Source organism: Hemitrygon akajei, chromosome 22 (assembly GCF_048418815.1).
Source record: "Hemitrygon akajei chromosome 22, sHemAka1.3, whole genome shotgun sequence".
Lineage (NCBI taxonomy): Eukaryota > Metazoa > Chordata > Chondrichthyes > Myliobatiformes > Dasyatidae > Hemitrygon > Hemitrygon akajei.
In genome coordinates, this window is record NC_133145.1 from 41,711,794 (window position 1) to 41,727,048 (window position 15,255).

Below are 15,255 nucleotides of genomic sequence, written 5' to 3' on the forward strand. Positions count from 1 at the left end.
ACAGAAAAAGACTCCTTTGTGTCAAAGTGAAAACAGATCTCTACAAAGTGAGCTAAATTAATCACAAATATAAAACAGAACAATTGATTGCATAAATATTCACCCCCTTTAATATGGCACACCAAATCATCACTAGTGCAGCCAATAGGTTTTAGAAGTCACATCATTAGGTCATGGAGATCTGTTTTTGGAGACCTGTGTGCATTCAAGGTGCTTCAATTGACTGTACTAAAAATACACCTGTATCTGGACGGTTCAACTGCTAGTGAGTCAGTCTCCTGGCAAAAACTACACCATGACAACAAAAGAACACTCCAAGCAACTCCGCAAAAAGGTTATTGAAAAGCACAAGTCAGGGGATGGATACAAGAAAATTTCCAAGTCACTGAATATCCCTTGGAGTACAGTTCAGTCAATCATCAAGAAATGGAGAGTATGAGACAGCTGTAAATCTGCCTAGAGCAGACGTTCTCAAAAAACTAGTGACCGTGTAAGAAGGGGACTAGTGGAGGCCACCAAGAGACCTATGACAACTCTGGAGATGTTACAAGCTTCAGTGGCTGTGTATACAACAACTGTTGCCCAGGTGCTTCACCAGTTACAGCTTTATGGGAGAGTGGCAAAGAGAAATTCACTGTTGAAAAAAAACTCAAGTGAAATCTTAGCTAGAGTTTGCCAGAAGGTATGTAGGAGACTGAAGTCAGCTGAAAGAAGATTCTATGGTCTGATGAAACAAAATTTGAGCTTTTTGGCCATCGGACTCAATGCTATAAGCCAAACACTGCCCATCATCAAAAACACAATCACTTCAAGCAGGAAGCCAAAGCTACACAGGAATGGCATAGAAACAACAAAGTTAATGTCTTGGAGTTGCCAAGTCAAAGTCAAACCTCAATCCAATTGAGAAGTTGTGGCTGGACTTGAAAAGGGCTGTTCACTCATGATCCCCATATAATCTGACAGAGCTTGAGCAGTTTAGTAAAGAATGTGGGAAAATTGCAGTGTCCAGATGTGCAAAGCTGATACAGACCTATCCACACAGACTCAAGGATGTAATTGCTGCCAAAGGTGCATCTACTAAGTACTGAATTGAAGGGGACGAGTAATTATGCAATCAATTATTCTGTATTTAGTAATTGTAATAAATTTAGATCAATTTGTAGAAATTTGTTTTCACTTTGACACAAGAGTCTTTTCTGTTGATCAGTGTTACATCCACCGTGATTCAAAGTGGTAAAACAATAAAACATGAAAACTTCCAAGGAGGGTGAATACTTTTTATAGAGACTGTAACTCGTGGAAAAGAAAGAAAATGCATACAACAAAGGCCATTCATACGTCCACTTGGATTCTTTCAGTTTGAAAGAATGCCCCAGGGCATATTAGGAGCACTGGCTACTTTACAACACATCATGAAGAAGACTGTTGGTGACATGAACTTGCTTGAGGTACTGGTATACTTGGGTGATCTCATAGCGTTCAGGTCCACTTTGGAGGAGCATGAGATGTGGCCACTGAAGGTGCTAGAAAGTGGAAGGATTAAAACTGTCACTGGACAAGTGCCAGTTCTGAAAGGCATCAGCCAACTATGATGGACAGATAGTCACACAGGATAGAGTGGCTATGGATCCATCCAAGATAGAGTTGGTGACCACGTGGCCAACGCCTGAGAATGTGAGTGCCCTATATTCATTCATTGGATTCTGTGGGTACCACTGGAGATTTGTGAAGGACTACTGCAGAGTAAGCAACTTCTTAAAACAGCTTTTGTGTGGTTATCCTCCCTTGGGGAGCTTCCCTTGGGGAAGACAGGCTTATCTCCACAGAGCCTTTTAGGGAAAGATGGGATGGAAAAATGTGAAGAGGCCTTCCAGCTGCTGGCGAAGCACCTGTGATGGCCTTTGTAAATCCCCAGTTGCTGTATGTACTGTGAGGGTTCAGGTGGTGTTCTATATCAGGACCAAAGTAAAGGGTTGAACCCTGTTGCTTTTGTCAGCCAGAGTCTGTCACCATTCAAATGAAATTACCCTACGCACATATTCGAGATTCTGGCATTGAAATAAGCCATGGTGGATAAGTTAAGTAACTATCTACATGGTGCCATTCGAGGTAAGGATTGACAACAATCCACTGACTTGTATCTTGGCAAAGTTGGATGCCACTGGTCATTGCTGGTTGGCGGCATTGTCTGTTTATGGCTTCAGCCTGAAGTATCGGCTGGGGAGCCAGAACATTGATGCCAATGTGTTGTCCCGACTTTCTCATGAGGTGCTGGACAGAGAGTGGGAGAGCGATCCTGCCTCTAGCGATAAAGCAATATGCCAGTTTTCCACAGTGGGGAAACCAGAGGCAAGGTTATAGCATGATAAGAGCTGTGGATCATTTGGGAGCTTCTAGTTGTGCCATTCCACAAGCATATCACAACTTGACTACTCTGGATACAAAGCAGTTGCCTACCTTGAGTCCTGTGGAATTGGCAGCAGCTCAGTGAGATGACCCTTGTACAGGTGCCATTTGGTCATCTGCTGGCAAAGGAGATATGGCCCAAATTGAGAATACAAAACACCCTACTATACCCCTACTGCTGAGGGAATGGGACAAACTGAAGTTGAGGAACAATGTTTTATACAGGGTCATGTCTCCTCCAGACAGACCTCAGCATTCCCAGTTGGTTTTACCTGAGAAGTACTTGAGGATTGTACTAAAGTCACTTCATGATGACTCAGGTCATTTGGGGTTTGACAAGACCTACAGATTGGCCCAGGACCGGTACTATTGGCCCCGAATGAAGCCTGAGGTTGAAGAGTACTGCAAGGCATACACCCTATGTATGCAGAGGAAGACACTGCCTGCAAGAGTTGCTCCATTATCTCATTTACAAAGTACAGGACCACTTGATTTAGTGGTGTATGGATTTCCTCTCTATAGAGCCTGATTCCCATAAAGTTTCCAATGTCTTGGTCATCACTGATCTCTACACCAGAAATGCTCATGCCTTCCCCACAAAGGATCAGAGAGCATCCACAGTTGCCAAGGTGTTATGGGACAACTACTTTGTTTCTTATGGCCTCCCAAGGTTACACAGTGATCAGGGAAGGGATTTTGAGAGTAGGCTCGTACATCACTTACTGAGCATACTCGGAGATGAGAACTCTAGGACAATGCTATAGGGTAAACCTCAGCCTGAAGGTTCAAACAAATATTGCTAGATATGCTTTCAACCCTGGATGCCAACAAAAAGAACAAGTTGAGTCAGTATATTGGGCATTTGGTACACTCTACATAGAATAAAGCTATTGGCTACTCACCATACTATTTGATGTTCAGACGTGAAATGAGATTAGCTGTGGATCTCTGTTTTTGAACCGGTAGTAAAGAATTGTTGCAGAAGACTTTTCTCAAGTATGTGTTTGACATGAGGAAAGAACTGCAAAAAAAGTGTATGGGCTGGCAGCAGCTTCTGCTACAAGCAAAACCAAGAAAACAAGAGGGCACGTGATCAAAGTATTAGGCTCTCCCAACGGATGCCTCGAGACAAAATTTTACTAAGAAATTTGGAGCTACCAGGAAGCACAAGTTGACTGACCGCTGGGTGTCTGCACCTTATGTTGCAGAGAGCTAGGTGCCAAATGTGCCCATTTTCCAGGTGAAGCCAGAGGATGGGAATGGTCTTGTCAAAATTCTCCATCAGAATCACTTTCTACCCCTAGGGCAGGAGGTACGTGTTGACCCAGAGCCTGGCATGGAACCAACACCTAGTAGAACAATGAACAGAAAGAGGAAAACAGAATGGCAACCCACTGACAATAGTGTGCTTTCAGTGGAAAGGCCTGAAGAGAGACCAACCACTGAATACTGTACACTCAGATGATGAGGAAAAGGCAGTATGGTATGCTTTACCTTGTGCAAACTCCCCAAGAATTGAAGAGATTTCTGATTCTCACAACCCTGACTCAGATATTATGGGCAGGACTACCAGTGGACATGATAGATGTGATATAGACAGTGAAGGGAACTTGTACTCCAATATAATTGGGGATGAAGCTTAATTCAGTCAGGTGGCCGGGGGACACGAGTTGCCGGAAGGAATGAGTAATAGACGGGGGAGGAATCTCCAAGTAAACAAGAAGTCACAAGAGGTGCCTGAGGCTGAAGATGAGATAAGAAGGTGTGGCTACAAGACCCAACATCATGGAAGAACCTGTCGCTACCACCTGCATTGCTGATCTTTCCATGGTTTCTGGAAGGATCGCAGGATCCTGAAATCCGGATTAATACCCTCCACAAACCCGTAAGGAAGCTCAAATCACAGCTGATGCAGGTCAAAGGTGACCTGGGACTTGGGTCGGCTGGTGTAGGATTCCCTGTGAATGCAGAGCTGCATCTAATCAGCCTTTCAGGATGCACTGTGGAAACCCGCATCAGGGAGCGCAGGAGGTTTAACTGTTAGGATTACCTGGAGAAATTGGTGGTAGCAGAACACTACATTTGCAATAGCCATTGGATTGACTTTGACAGCACAAAACTACTGTGCTGCACCAAAGGCTTTTGGGACCGCCTGGTAAAGGAAGCCACTGAAATACTTCTAGAGGTAAAGAATTTTAACAAAGACAAAGGTCTCACTCTAAGAAAGAAATGGAATTTGATTGTAACAAGGTGGGAGAGCGGAAACCTGATTGGACAAGAACTAACCAACCAGGAGGGATGAACTTAGGGGGTATAAATACTACTGGACTAAACACGCCCCAGCATCATCCCTGATGAAGATGGTGGACTTTGACATCAAAATGTCAGTTATAATCGATACCTGTAGCCAACTGGAAGTCAGTGAAGGGTTTATTTGCTGATATAAACATTGTGTTTATGTTAAAATTAAAAATTAACACAAACTGGGAATGGCTATCAGATGCTGATGATGGCAGTGAGCTGACATGGTCGATCAGATCTCGTGCCTCAAGTTAGGGAGCTGCTAACCCCCTCCTGCCAAAAAGCTTGAATGCCCCCAATGACTTCTATTTCCCCCAGTGCCCTCTTAGGACACATAGCTGCTCCTTCTGGGAATCACTGATTTTACAGTGACCAATTAACCTATCCAGTATGTTTTTGAACAGGGAGAGGAAATTGGAGCAACCTGGGAAAATCCATACATTCCGCAAGGGGGGAGATGTACAAACTTCTCACAGATGACACTGGAATTGAACTCTGAACTCCAACGCTATAATACCATCATGCTGACTCCATGCAATCACAGCGCAAGGGAATAGGTCCTTGAAGATACTTAAGGGAAACAGATTTGAGATCTTGCCTTGTCAAATGTGTGAATCAAAGATATAACAAAATACCAGTTAGATTGAGTTGCTTAGAAAAACAACAATATGAAAAAGGGTTTGATGTATAATTTGTTTAATTCTACAGTGGTACCAGAGGTGCGACATCATTGTCCAAACACATCAATAATCCTGGTGGGAACAAAGCATTGAAAGACTAAGGGATAAAAAGTTGACACCCATTACGTACCCAACGAGGCTTGGCGATGGTCAGGAGGATAGATGAGTATTGCTGAGATCTAGGAGGACTTGTGGGATATGATGAGAAATTTGCCCCTCAGCATGCACTTTGATAGAATACAGTGGCCATGTTAAAATGAAAATAGTTTGTCTTAGATTATTACAGTTATTTCCATCCAGATCATTGTACTTTAGACCATCATCTTTTAATAACATTCTGATGCAAATATATTCCAGCTTTCTTATTGTGCTCTGAGCAACCAATGAAGCAAAGCAGTGGGAACGAGACAGGGATCGGTGTCACGCTACAGAACAAAGTTTTATAGTTGGAAGATGGCAAAAATTTGACACTGTGAAATATCTCTATCTTAGTCTGGAGTCATTTTTGTTTATCCTTGGTGGTTCTAAGAGCAATGACAGCTTTTAATGAATATATTGATAAATGAATTCTTATAAAATGATTTACAGGGATACTGATATCTTGCTTGCTTCTTGAATTATTTCTGTTTTAATTACAAATATAGGCTTGGTTTGGTTTGGGAGCAAGGTACATACAGTGCCTTGTAAAAAGTATTTAGCCACCAACCTTTCCTTCACCTCAATGAGTATTACAAGGAGGGATGTTGATCAAATTAACTGAGAATTTTATTTGTGAATCACATGCTCCTTTTTTCACAGTACAGCCCAAAAAAACAGGGAAAATTGTAAAGCACGAAAACTAAAAATTCAAAAACTGAAATGTCTATGGTTCAACAGTATTCATCTCTCTTTGCTAAGTACTTAGCTTAACCGGTCGTAACAGTCAATAGTCTTTTTGAATAAGTCTCTATTAACTTTACACTACATGATCTGCCCATTCCTCCTTTCAAATTTGCTTAAGCTGCGCCAACTTATTTGGGGAGCAGCAATGGACAGCAATCTTGAGGTCTTGCCAGAGATGTTCAATTGGGTTAAGGTCAGGACTCTGACTGGGTCACTCAAGAACAACAATCTTCTTCATTTGAAGCCACTCATGGCTGCTCTGGCAGTGTGCATGGTCCTGTTGAAGACAAACCTCATCCCTAGTTTAAGTTTTCTGGGAGAGGCTAACATGTTTTATCCAACTAAACGAAGACTAATAAAAATCAGGAAGGGTACGGCTACAGTAGGAGCCACTGTGAAATGGCCTTTTGTGACATTAAGTTAATGAGGTCAATATAACCTGCAGCATTAAGATTCTGTTTTGCCTGGATTCTGTCCCATTTATCACTGTGGAATGAATTTTCTTCACTAGATACCTGTAAAATTGTATAATTTTAGAACAGATAATTTTCAAGAACAACAAGCTTCTTTACTCTTCCCAGTCATTGTACAGCTGGGTACAAGATTTTTTAAAGGAACAATTTGTAATCAAAAACACTTTCATAAATTTCATTGCACAATGAAATTGTTCCTCAATGTTTGTTTGAAAGGAACTGCAGCCTTTTATATAAAATACACCAACACAATTTATATTGTATTTTTCAGATTAACCTTGTGCTAATTAAAAGGTAAAGTTTGTTGCAAAATAATGGAATACAAATTCCAGACTTCCCTGAGAGACTCCAGGGACAGTAGGCACCGGACAACAAGATTTTGCTTCCTAAATACCTCTGGGTGTATCTTATGGATTTTAGGCTCCTCATCATGAAAAATCAAAATGAAATAGTTTTGAAATCATCTATTTTTGTTATTTCAAATTTCAATTCATAATTCAAGTCAATTAAAAGGTTGCCCACAATATAAGCCATGCTTAGTCAGAGCGGGTGCTGCATGGCTGGACATGTTTTAGAAAGGCTATAAAAGCATCACGTTCACACTGTTCGGTGCATTTTGCTTACATGTATATCAGTTTACAATCACGCTCTACTCACCCAGCAAACTGTGTATTCATAATAATAAAGTAATAATTTAATAATAATAATTTTCAGGAGTGTTTGTGATAGCAAAATGTCTCACCAATGTTGCAACAGCCCACGATACTTTGTTATATATGTTGCGAGCATACGCTTAAATCTCAAAGGTGGAGCATGACTCCTCTTTTTAAACTCTACTTTGGGTGTAACATTGGTGACCAAGACAAAGACAGGGCTCCTCACATTTGTTGCGTTACATGCCTTGTTGATCTTTGAGCTTGGCTCAGAGGTACTCGGAAATCGATGCCGTTTGCTGTCCTGATTTGACGAGAGCAAAAGCATCAAGTGGCACACTACTACCTCTGTCTCACCAGTATGTCTGTTTCTGATGTAAAAAAATTATATTGCACTAATCTTAACCGGACATTTATTGTATTTGTCATATTATCAAGACATAATCTTGACCAATTTGTTTCTTCAATTTTAATATTCAAGTCACTTTCCCATTTTTGTCTTGACTTATGGACTCCTTGTTTAATTGCCTGTTTTTGAATCAAGCTATACATACAAGAAATAAATTTTTTAGTTTTTCCTTTTTGAATTAAAGTTTCTATTTCATTAGATTTCGGCAATAACATTGTTTGACCTAATTTTTCTCTTAAATAAGCCCTTAATTGGAATTAACAAAAAAGAGTGTTGTTTGATACTTTATATTTATTCTTTAATTAATCAAATGACATTAATATACCTCCTTCAAAACAATCTCCTATATATCTAATCCCTTTTTGAAACCAATTATATAAAAGTTGATTATCCATTGTAAAAGGAATAAGTCTATTTTGAATTAAAGATCTCTTTGCTAATAAAGATTTCTTTGTCTCATCATCAACATTTATCTTATTCCATAAGTCAATCAAATGTTTTAATATAGGAGATTCTTTCTTTTCCCGTATCCATTTAGATTCCTATTTATATATAAAATCTTCTGGTGTATTTTCTCCTATTTTATCTAGTTCTATTCTAATCCATGCCGGTCTATCTTTCTCAAAAAAAGATGCAATAAATCTAAGTTGATTTGCTTTATAATAATTCTTAAAGTTTGGAAGTTGTAACCCTCCTAGATCAAATTTCCATGTCAATTTTTCCAATGATATTCTTGACATCTTACCTTTCCAAAGAAACTTCTTCACATATTTATTGAACTCTTGAAAAAACTTCTGGGGTAGTTGTATTGGTAGTGATTGAAATAAGTATTGTAGTCTAGGGAATATATTCATTTTTATGGTATTTACTCAACCTACTAATGTTATTGGTAATACCATCCATTTATCAAGATCTTCTTGATTTTTTTCAATAATGGTAAGTAATTTAATTTATATAAGTTCTTTATATCATTATCAACTCTTATACCTAAATATTTTATACCATTTGCCGGCCATCTAAATTGAGTTATTAATCGACATTGACTATAATCTCCTTTAGTAAGAGGTAAAATTTCACTTTTATCCCAATTTATTTTATAACCTGATATTTTCCCATATTCTTCTAATCTATAGGATAATTTACGCAACGAGTGCAATGGGTTTGTTAAATAAAGCAGAACATCATCAGCAAATAAGTTAATCTTGTATTCTTCCTGATTAACTCTGAAACCCTTAATATCTGGGTCCATTCTAATTAATTCTAATTAATTCAACTAATGGTTCTATCGCCAACACAAATAAAGCAGGTGATAATGGACAACCTTGCCTAGTTGACCTTGTTAACTGAAATGGTGTTGAAATTTGACCATTTGTCACTACTTTAGCTTTGCGATTTGTATTTAAGGTTTTAATCCATTTTATAAAAGATACTCCTAATCCATATTTTTCCAAGACCTTAAATAAAAAATCCCATTCCAATCTATCAAATGCTTTTTCTGCATCTAAAGCAACTGCCACACTCACTTCCTCCCTCTTTTGCGCCAAATGAATTATACTAAATAACCGAGTTACATTATCTGCCGATTGTCTATTTTTGATAAATCCTGTTTGATCCATATGTATTAATTTTGGTAAGTATTTAGATAATCTGATAGATAAGATTTTTGCTATTATTTTATAATCAGTGTTTAATAAATCAATAGGTCTATATGATGCTGGCTTTAAAAGATCTCTTTTTTTTGGCAATACTATTAAAATAGCTGTCGAAAAAGATTCTGGAAGTTTATGCGTTCTTTCCGCTTGATGTATTAACTCCATAAAAGGAGGAATTAATAAATCTTTAAACTTTTTATAAAATTCAGGCGGAAAACCATCTTCTTTTGGAGATTTATTACTTTGAAATGATCCTAGGGCTTCTTCGACCTCTTTCAATGTAAAAGGCATATCTAATCCCTTCTGTTATTCCGTATTTAATTTTGGAAGAGTTATTTGTGATAAAAACCTTTCTATCTTGACATTATCATTTTGTGATTCTGATTTATACAACTCAGAATAAAAATTCTTTAAAATTTCATTAATTTCTAAAGGTTTATAAGTAATTTTATTTACTCTTGTTCGAATTGCATTTATTGTTTTAGAAGTCTGGTCTGTTTTTAACTGCCATGCAAGGACCTTATGTGATCTTTCACCTAGTTCATAATATCTCTGTTTAGTTCTCATAATTGCTTTTTCTGTTCGATATGTCTGAAGTGTATTATATTGTAACTTCTTATTAATAAGTTCTCTTCATTTTTCTTCTGTCATATTTCTTTGAGATTCTTTTTCTAATTTTGTAATCTCTTTTTCCAATTGATCTATTTCTATCATATATTCCTTCTTAATTTTAGAAGTATAACTTATTATCTGACCTCTCAAATATGCCTTCATTGCTTCCCACAATATAAATTTATCATCAACTGAATGTGAATTTATATCTAAAAAGAACTGAATCTGCTTTTTCATAAAATCACAAAAATCTTGATGTTTTAGTAATATTGAATTAAGTCTCCATCTATAAATTGACTCCTCTTTATCTATCATTATCATTGTCATTATCAAAGGAGAATGATCTGACAATATTCTCACTTTATATTCCATATTTTTCACTCTATCTTGAATATTCATTGATAATAGGAAAAATCTATCCTTGAATATGTTTTATGTCTATTTGAATAAAATGAATAATCTCTTTCTTTTGGATTAATTCTTCTCCATATATCAATCAAATTTAAGTCTTTCATCAATGATAGAGTTAATTTTGCTACTTTTGATTTTGTGACAACCTTTGTTGATCTATCTAAAACTGGATCTAGACAAAAGTTAAAATCTCCGCCTATTAATATTTTGTCATGTGCGTTAGCCAAATTCAAAAAGGCCTCTTGTATAAATTTTACATCATTTTCATTTGGTGCATAAATATTCATAAGAGTCCATAGTTCTGAAAAAATTTGAGAATGTATAATTACATATCTCCCCGCCGAATCAATTAATATGTTTTGTATTTTAATTGGTAAATTTTTATTAACCAAAATTGCAACTCCTCTCACCTTTGAATTAAATGAAGCTGCAATAACATTTCCAACCCAGTCTCTTTTTAATTTCTGATGTTCTATGTCTGTTAAATGTGTTTCTTGTAAAAAAGCTATATCTGTTTTCATTTTTTTAATGTATGTTAAATTTCTTTTTCTTTTCACCGGTCCATTAAGCCCATTAACATTAAAACTTTAAAAATTCAGTAAATTAGTCATTATTTTTAATTATGTTACTCCAATCTATAATAATACCGAATCTTTCAACTTTCGTGGTATCTTGGGAAATCTTTTTAAAATTCTCCATGTTGCTATGTGTGTTCCCACCGATCATCCAGGCAGAAAGATAGAAGAAAAATAGAGTATATAAAAAAACAAAATACCCCCCTACTAATGTTGTGAAAAAAAAACCACAACATTACCCCCCTCTGTTGTACGGGTTATGGGGATCACCATGATTACACACGTGAATCCCGTAGTAATCGATCCAAAGCTCCCCAGCCCCCCCGCAACATAAAAAAGTATATATATAAGAAAAAAATACTATTCTCAATTAGTATTTCTGAAATTTTGCTTTTCTCCCGTATCATCCTTAAATGTCCATCACTTCCATTCACTGTCTCTATCTTCATCTTTAATCCATTACGCTTGGAAATCTCTATGTGTAATTAGTGAGTAGATGGAAGTTTTTGTGCGAACTCCTCTGCTTCTCGATAATCGGTACAAAATCTTCTTTTTCCCTCCTCCAAAAAAATTATCAGTGTTGCTGGGTGACGCATTATAAATTTATAACCCTTTTCCCATAAAACTTTTTTCGCTGGGTTAAATTCCTTCTTTCTCTTCAAAAGGTTATAACTTATATCAGGATAAAAAAGAACTGCCTTCCCTGCTATCATCAATGGCCCATTTCTCTTTTTGGCACATTGGGCAGCCGCCTTCAGGATCTTTTCTTTGTCTTGGTATCTTAAGCATTTTATCAAAATTGATCATGGATTTTGATCAGCTTGAGGTCTTGACCTTAAGGCTCTATGAGCCCTTTCAATCTCAATTAGAGTTTCTCCATCCATTTCCAATTTTTCATGGATCCATTTTTGAAAAAAATTTATTGGCTCTTCTCCTTCTATATCTTCTTTAAGTCCAACAATTTTAATATTGTTTTGTCTACTAAAATTTTCAAGCTTATCAATTTTTTCCATAAATTGTTTTCTTTCTGATGTCCAGGCAGTAATATCATCTTCCATTTTATTCATTCTTTCAACCATGTCTTCTGTTGTAGTTTCCAAATCTATAATTCTCTTTTCCATTTTTTCCTGTCTTTTTGTCATTTTATCAAACATAATCTCTATGTTTATCACTTTTTTAAAATTACTTTTAATGAGTTTAATTTTTCTAATTTACGCATTATTTGCATCAAAGTCTTTTCTATATTTCCAGAAAAACTTTTACCTCCATCTTTGTCTGATTTTTCCAGAGAATCTGAATCTACCTCAGATTCACTTTCACTTTTGGTTTCAATCGTAACTGGGATTTGTAGCTCTGGTTGCTCTCGTTTGCACATGCTCCTTCCTTCACGTTTGCGCAGTTCTCGTTGGTCTTTTTCTTTAGCAATGGTCGATGTTGCTGCAGTTTCCTGTTCTGTATCGCTGGTGGTATAATGTACCTGAGCCCGTGGTTTTTTGGCAGAAGTGGGCCTTGATTCTGTTCCAACTTGCGTTGTCTTCACGGTAGTAGTTTTCTTCATCTTCTGTTTGTGAGGCATAACTTGAAACAATCCGGAGTAGTTTATAAGTAACTTTTAGAAAGTATTGACTAACTTTTCTTCACTTAAACATTAATTTATTGATTTTTTACGGGAGAGCTGGGTTCCAGCGTCTCGATCCTACATCATCACGTGACGTCCCCCATCGGCGAACTTGATGATATGGTTCGAGCTGTGTGTTGCAGCACAGTCGTGGGTCAGCAGAGTGAACAGCAGTGGACTGAGCACGCAACCCTGGGGAGCCCCCGTGCTCAGTGTGATGATGATGGAGATGCTGTTCCCGATCCGGGCTGACTGAGTTCTCCCAGTCAGGAAGTCTAAGATCCAGTTGCAGAGGGAGGTGTTCAGGCCCAGTAGGCTCAGCTTTCCAATCAGTTTCTGAGGGATGACTGTGTTGAATGCTGAACTGATGTCTATGAACAGCATCTGAACGTATGTGCCTTTTCTGTCCAGGTGGGTTAGGGCCAGGTGGAGGGTGATGGTAATGGTGTCATCTGTTGAGCGGTTGGGATGGTACGCAAACTGCAGGGGGCCCAGTGAGGGGGGCAGGAGTGTCTTGATATGCCTCATGACGAGCCTCTTGAAACACTTCATGATGATGGATGGAAGTGCAACGGGACGGTAGTCATTTAGACAGGACACTGAAGACTTCTTCGGCACGGGGACGATGGTGGCGGCCTTGAAGCACATTGGAATGGTGGTGCTGCTCAGGGAGATGTTGACGATGTCAGTGAGAACATCCGCTAGCTGGTCTGCACATCCTCTGAGCACTCTACCCGGGATGTTGTCTGGTCCAGCAGCCTTCCGTGGGTTGACCCTGCACAGGGTTCTTCTCACATCGGCCACGGTTGTAGGAGGGGTGGACTTCCTCGCCGCCATGTCATTTTCCATCTCAAACCAGGCGTAGAAGTTATTCAGCGCATTTGGGAGGGAGGCATCACCTGCACAGTCAGGTGATGTTGTCTTGTAATTGGTGATGTCCTGGATGCCCTTCCACATGCGCCACGTGTCACCGCTGTCCTGGAAGTGGCTGTGGATTAGCTGGGCATGTGCACGCTTTGCCCCTCTGATGGCCCAGGACAGTTTGGCCCTTGCTGTTGTTAGAGCTGCCTTGTCACCTGCTCTGAAGGCGGAGTCGCGGGACCTCAGCAGCGCAGGCACCTCTGTGGTCATCCATGGCTTCTGGTTGGCACGTATAGTGATGGTCTTGGACAGAGTAACATCATCAATGCACTTGCTGATGTAGCTGGTCACTGATGCTGTGTACTCCTCTAAGTTGGTAGAGTCGCCATCGGTTGCAGCCTCCCTGAACGTGTGCCAGTCAGTGTGCTCAAAGCAGTCTTGAAGAGCAGAGATGACTCCTGCTGACCAGGTTTTCACTGGCTTCTGAACTGGTCTGGAGCGCCTGGCGAGCAGTCTGTATGGTGGGATTAGCATAACAGAGATGTGGTCTGAGTATCCGGGGTGGGGGCGGGGCTCTGCCCGGTACGCGCCGGGAATGTTTGTGTAAACTAGGTCCAATACGTTCTCCCCCCTCATTGCAAAGTCCACATACTGATGGAATTTGCGGAGCACTGACTTAAGGTTTGCGTGGTTAAAATCACCGGCGACAATAAACAGACCATCAGGATGTGCGTTCTGCAGTTCGCTAATAGCCCCGTACAGTTCACAGAGTGCCTCCTTAGCATTAGCGCTGGGGGGAAGGTAGACCGTATATAAGGACAGAGGTGAATTCCCATGGCAAATAAAATGGTCTGCATCTAACAGCCACAAACTCCACTAGCAATGAGCAGTGTCTGGAAACCAGTATAGAGTTCCTCCACCATTCCGTGTCGATGTAGACACACAAGTCACTGCCGCGAGTCTTACTGGAGACAGCTGCATCCCTGTCCGAACGAAACAAAGCTAGCCCGTCTAGCTGGATGGCAGCGTCTAAAATCCCATTAGTGAGCCATGTCTCTGTGAAGACAAACGCGGAGCAAACTCTGTCTTCCCGTCGAGTATTACGTTGGAGTTGGATGTAGTCCATTTTGTTGCCCAGGGAGCGGACATTGGAGAGCAGAATGGATGGGAGAGCTGGCCGGCTGGGGTTTGCTTTTAGCCTGGCATGGACCCTTGCCCGTTTGCCTCGCTTCTGCTTCTTCACACATCGCTTTCGACGTCTCCATCTCCATCTCCGGCTACCTCCTCCTACTGCGCATGCACAGGACACTTCTACAGAAAACAAGCGACATGTTTGGTGTCGAATCTCGCCGTAACAGATTTGCTGCACCTTTGTTCAGTTACAGACGAGAAAAACTTAAACGACGGGCAGCTGTCGGCTCTCACGCAGGAGGACTTAAAAATTAAAAAAAAAACAAATACTGAAGCATATGGAGGCAACCGACAGGGAGCCCACGAACAGTATGACCCGGCTGACGACGAACATTGAAAAACTGACTAACTCTGTTGCATTAATAAAGCCCCTTGTTAAATGTATAAAACATGTCTGCATTAGTATTATATTGTATTTCCATACAATGTTACATTAGGTTGTTACACATCTATTGTCAGAGAAGTACTTGCATAAATAGGTAAACCACCTTCATACCAGCAAGGACAGAAAACAGGGCAAAGTGAGTATAC